Source organism: Schistocerca gregaria, unplaced genomic scaffold (assembly GCF_023897955.1).
Source record: "Schistocerca gregaria isolate iqSchGreg1 unplaced genomic scaffold, iqSchGreg1.2 ptg000259l, whole genome shotgun sequence".
NCBI classification, from domain to species: Eukaryota; Metazoa; Arthropoda; class Insecta; order Orthoptera; family Acrididae; genus Schistocerca; species Schistocerca gregaria.
Window position 1 is genome coordinate 5028008 of NW_026061764.1, and position 6433 is coordinate 5034440.

Genomic DNA, 6433 nt, shown 5'->3' on the forward strand with positions numbered 1-6433 from the left:
CTCGTTTGTGTTGGGTGGTCCCATACAGAATCTCTCCATGATGCCTAATGTTTTCCTAACGTCACACTCGTCACGTACTTCACTTTTATGTCATAATCATTTCTGAGAGGTAAAGAAATTGCATGACAACATGCAGAGCTAGTGGCGTCAAAATTAACGCACATACTTTATGTGACTCAAAAGCCGAACGAGTTACTTTCCGACGTTGTTTTAGATGTGCAAGTGATAGTCAAAACTCGCTGTGTCGGCACTCTGCCGACCATTTCGCTAGTTAACATCGGTCTTGTTGTGTGTGTTTCAAGCTCAAGAGCATCTCCAAGCAAAAAATGGTCAACAGCAACATTCAGACGGTTTCGTACTGCTCAATTGCTACATTAAAACGTTATGTTTCTTTTTCAGAACTGGAAAACACAAGCGTGACAGCATTCGAACCTGTAATCTTCAGATCCGAAGTCCGACGCCTTATCCATTAGGCCACACGGTCACTGACGACCAACATTTACATGTATACGACTCATCTCGAAACGCTCACACCCCTGAGGATTTGTGTTTTCGTTCTACACAGCCGCTGCCCCTTGCTCTTTCCCACCCATTCGTTACATTCAACCTCTGACGAGACCGACCAAATATAGACTGTGAAACAAGACCACACACTTTGTGCATTCGGAATCGAAGGCAGGGCGTCCCTCGCCGCATTTGCTACGATTGCCATTTGCTACTTCTGCAGAAGCGGCGGCGGCGGCGACGACGACGACGACGACGACGACGAATATCGCGAGAGGCTCTGAGATATGTGAGAAATACATCTATAAAATGTAATTCAGACTGCCTCGTCCCACCTTATGCTGTACCGCTTTGGCAAATGCTTTATCTGCGCCATTCGCCTTAATCGCATCTGAGAGTGATTCTTAAAAAAACGCCTGTCGCTAATTGTTCGTCATCACAGGTACTGTTTGCTATACGGCCACGACGCGCAACTGATTTCCAAAATTCATCTTTCTCCTGTGAGGATGGAACTTACGACCGCTGGTTTATTAGACCAGTGCTCTACCACTGAGCTAAAGAGGCGCGGCCTAGCGGTACTCTTGGGTACTTCGTCCTTACGGTCGTCTGCATCATCAGACTTTAGCTGACAACACTTCATATTACCGGCTAATATTTGCAGCTATGGTGACAAATTACTGCTTGACTACACATCTGACACGTAACCGATGTGCTCTCCAAACAACAACACTTGCATTTCAGAACATGTCTTTCACACATGTCTACAAAATCACCTTCACCTTCAAATACAGCTTCCTTGCGACTGACAGAGACGTAGGCAAAGTTTAAAGTTGCTATTTCCATTAAATCTCGTTAATCAGAAAAACGGTAATTTACACTTGCAGCGGAACAAAATTCCGTTCCGCCCAGCGTCTGGCTCGAACCCACGACCCTGGGATTAAGAGTCTGACGCTCTACCGACTGAGCTAGCCGGCTACCTCGGTGAATAACTGCCGGGTAGCACGTCACACAGTACTCGTTTGTGTTGGGTGGTCCCATACAGAATCTCTCCATGATGCCTAATGTTTTCCTAACGTCACACTCGTCACGTACTTCACTTTTATGTCATAATCATTTCTGAGAGGTAAAGAAATTGCATGACAACATGCAGAGCTAGTGGCGTCAAAATTAACGCACATACTTTATGTGACTCAAAAGCCGAACGAGTTACTTTCCGACGTTGTTTTAGATGTGCAAGTGATAGTCAAAACTCGCTGTGTCGGCACTCTGCCGACCATTTCGCTAGTTAACACCGGTCTTGTTGTGTGTGTTTCAAGCTCAAGAGCATCTCCAAGCAAAAAATGGTCAACAGCAACATTCAGACGGTTTCGTACTGCTCAATTGCTACATTAAAACGTTATGTTTCTTTTTCAGAACTGGAAAAACACAAGCGTGACAGCATTCGAACCTGTAATCTTCAGATCCGAAGTCCGACGCCTTATCCATTAGGCCACACGGTCACTGACGACCAACATTTACATGTATACGACTCATCTCGAAACGCTCACACCCCTGAGGATTTGTGTTTTCGTTCTACACAGCCGCTGCCCCTTGCTCTTTCCCACCCATTCGTTACATTCAACCTCTGACGAGACCGACCAAATATAGACTGTGAAACAAGACCACACACTTTGTGCATTCGGAATCGAAGGCAGGGCGTCCCTCGCCGCATTTGCTACGATTGCCATTTGCTACTTCTGCAGAAGCGGCGGCGGCGGCGACGACGACGACGACGACGACGACGAATATCGCGAGAGGCTCTGAGATATGTGAGAAATACATCTATAAAATGTAATTCAGACTGCCTCGTCCCACCTTATGCTGTACCGCTTTGGCAAATGCTTTATCTGCGCCATTCGCCTTAATCGCATCTGAGAGTGATTCTTAAAAAAACGCCTGTCGCTAATTGTTCGTCATCACAGGTACTGTTTGCTATACGGCCACGACGCGCAACTGATTTCCAAAATTCATCTTTCTCCTGTGAGGATGGAACTTACGACCGCTGGTTTATTAGACCAGTGCTCTACCACTGAGCTAAAGAGGCGCGGCCTAGCGGTACTCTTGGGTACTTCGTCCTTACGGTCGTCTGCATCATCAGACTTTAGCTGACAACACTTCATATTACCGGCTAATATTTGCAGCTATGGTGACAAATTACTGCTTGACTACACATCTGACACGTAACCGATGTGCTCTCCAAACAACAACACTTGCATTTCAGAACATGTCTTTCACACATGTCTACAAAATCACCTTCACCTTCAAATACAGCTTCCTTGCGACTGACAGAGACGTAGGCAAAGTTTAAAGTTGCTATTTCCATTAAATCTCGTTAATCAGAAAAACGGTAATTTACACTTGCAGCGGAACAAAATTCCGTTCCGCCCAGCGTCTGGCTCGAACCCACGACCCTGGGATTAAGAGTCTGACGCTCTACCGACTGAGCTAGCCGGCTACCTCGGTGAATAACTGCCGGGTAGCACGTCACACAGTACTCGTTTGTGTTGGGTGGTCCCATACAGAATCTCTCCATGATGCCTAATGTTTTCCTAACGTCACACTCGTCACGTACTTCACTTTTATGTCATAATCATTTCTGAGAGGTAAAGAAATTGCATGACAACATGCAGAGCTAGTGGCGTCAAAATTAACGCACATACTTTATGTGACTCAAAAGCCGAACGAGTTACTTTCCGACGTTGTTTTAGATGTGCAAGTGATAGTCAAAACTCGCTGTGTCGGCACTCTGCCGACCATTTCGCTAGTTAACACCGGTCTTGTTGTGTGTGTTTCAAGCTCAAGAGCATCTCCAAGCAAAAAATGGTCAACAGCAACATTCAGACGGTTTCGTACTGCTCAATTGCTACATTAAAACGTTATGTTTCTTTTTCAGAACTGGAAAAACACAAGCGTGACAGCATTCGAACCTGTAATCTTCAGATCCGAAGTCCGACGCCTTATCCATTAGGCCACACGGTCACTGACGACCAACATTTACATGTATACGACTCATCTCGAAACGCTCACACCCCTGAGGATTTGTGTTTTCGTTCTACACAGCCGCTGCCCCTTGCTCTTTCCCACCCATTCGTTACATTCAACCTCTGACGAGACCGACCAAATATAGACTGTGAAACAAGACCACACACTTTGTGCATTCGGAATCGAAGGCAGGGCGTCCCTCGCCGCATTTGCTACGATTGCCATTTGCTACTTCTGCAGAAGCGGCGGCGACGACGACGACGACGACGACGACGACGAATATCGCGAGAGGCTCTGAGATATGTGAGAAATACATCTATAAAATGTAATTCAGACTGCCTCGTCCCACCTTATGCTGTACCGCTTTGGCAAATGCTTTATCTGCGCCATTCGCCTTAATCGCATCTGAGAGTGATTCTTAAAAAAACGCCTGTCGCTAATTGTTCGTCATCACAGGTACTGTTTGCTATACGGCCACGACGCGCAACTGATTTCCAAAATTCATCTTTCTCCTGTGAGGATGGAACTTACGACCGCTGGTTTATTAGACCAGTGCTCTACCACTGAGCTAAAGAGGCGCGGCCTAGCGGTACTCTTGGGTACTTCGTCCTTACGGTCGTCTGCATCATCAGACTTTAGCTGACAACACTTCATATTACCGGCTAATATTTGCAGCTATGGCGACAAATTACTGCTTGACTACACATCTGACACGTAACCGATGTGCTCTCCAAACAACAACACTTGCATTTCAGAACATGTCTTTCACACATGTCTACAAAATCACCTTCACCTTCAAATACAGCTTCCTTGCGACTGACAGAGACGTAGGCAAAGTTTAAAGTTGCTATTTCCATTAAATCTCGTTAATCAGAAAAACGGTAATTTACACTTGCAGCGGAACAAAATTCCGTTCCGCCCAGCGTCTGGCTCGAACCCACGACCCTGGGATTAAAAGTCTGACGCTCTACCGACTGAGCTAGCCGGCTACCTCGGTGAATACCTGCCGGGTAGCACGTCACACAGTACTCGTTTGTGTTGGGTGGTCCCATACAGAATCTCTCCATGATGCCTAATGTTTTCCTAACGTCACACTCGTCACGTACTTCACTTTTATGTCATAATCATTTCTGAGAGGTAAAGAAATTGCATGACAACATGCAGAGCTAGTGGCGTCAAAATTAACGCACATACTTTATGTGACTCAAAAGCCGAACGAGTTACTTTCCGACGTTGTTTTAGATGTGCAAGTGATAGTCAAAACTCGCTGTGTCGGCACTCTGCCGACCATTTCGCTAGTTAACACCGGTCTTGTTGTGTGTGTTTCAAGCTCAAGAGCATCTCCAAGCAAAAAATGGTCAACAGCAACATTCAGACGGTTTCGTACTGCTCAATTGCTACATTAAAACGTTATGTTTCTTTTTCAGAACTGGAAAAACACAAGCGTGACAGCATTCGAACCTGTAATCTTCAGATCCGAAGTCCGACGCCTTATCCATTAGGCCACACGGTCACTGACGACCAACATTTACATGTATACGACTCATCTCGAAACGCTCACACCCCTGAGGATTTGTGTTTTCGTTCTACACAGCCGCTGCCCCTTGCTCTTTCCCACCCATTCGTTACATTCAACCTCTGACGAGACCGACCAAATATAGACTGTGAAACAAGACCACACACTTTGTGCATTCGGAATCGAAGGCAGGGCGTCCCTCGCCGCATTTGCTACGATTGCCATTTGCTACTTCTGCAGAAGCGGCGGCGACGACGACGACGACGACGACGAATATCGCGAGAGGCTCTGAGATATGTGAGAAATACATCTATAAAATGTAATTCAGACTGCCTCGTCCCACCTTATGCTGTACCGCTTTGGCAAATGCTTTATCTGCGCCATTCGCCTTAATCGCATCTGAGAGTGATTCTTAAAAAAACGCCTGTCGCTAATTGTTCGTCATCACAGGTACTGTTTGCTATACGGCCACGACGCGCAACTGATTTCCAAAATTCATCTTTCTCCTGTGAGGATGGAACTTACGACCGCTGGTTTATTAGACCAGTGCTCTACCACTGAGCTAAAGAGGCGCGGCCTAGCGGTACTCTTGGGTACTTCGTCCTTACGGTCGTCTGCATCATCAGACTTTAGCTGACAACACTTCATATTACCGGCTAATATTTGCAGCTATGGCGACAAATTACTGCTTGACTACACATCTGACACGTAACCGATGTGCTCTCCAAACAACAACACTTGCATTTCAGAACATGTCTTTCACACATGTCTACAAAATCACCTTCACCTTCAAATACAGCTTCCTTGCGACTGACAGAGACGTAGGCAAAGTTTAAAGTTGCTATTTCCATTAAATCTCGTTAATCAGAAAAACGGTAATTTACACTTGCAGCGGAACAAAATTCCGTTCCGCCCAGCGTCTGGCTCGAACCCACGACCCTGGGATTAAAAGTCTGACGCTCTACCGACTGAGCTAGCCGGCTACCTCGGTGAATACCTGCCGGGTAGCACGTCACACAGTACTCGTTTGTGTTGGGTGGTCCCATACAGAATCTCTCCATGATGCCTAATGTTTTCCTAACGTCACACTCGTCACGTACTTCACTTTTATGTCATAATCATTTCTGAGAGGTAAAGAAATTGCATGACAACATGCACAGCTAGTCGCGTCAAAATTAACGCACATACTTTATGTGACTCAAAAGCCGAACGAGTTACTTTCCGACGTTGTTTTAGATGTGCAAGTGATAGTCAAAACTCGCTGTGTCGGCACTCTGCCGACCATTTCGCTAGTTAACACCGGTCTTGTTGTGTGTGTTTCAAGCTCAAGAGCATCTCCAAGCAAAAAATGGTCAACAGCAACATTCAGACGGTTTCGTACTGCTCAATTGC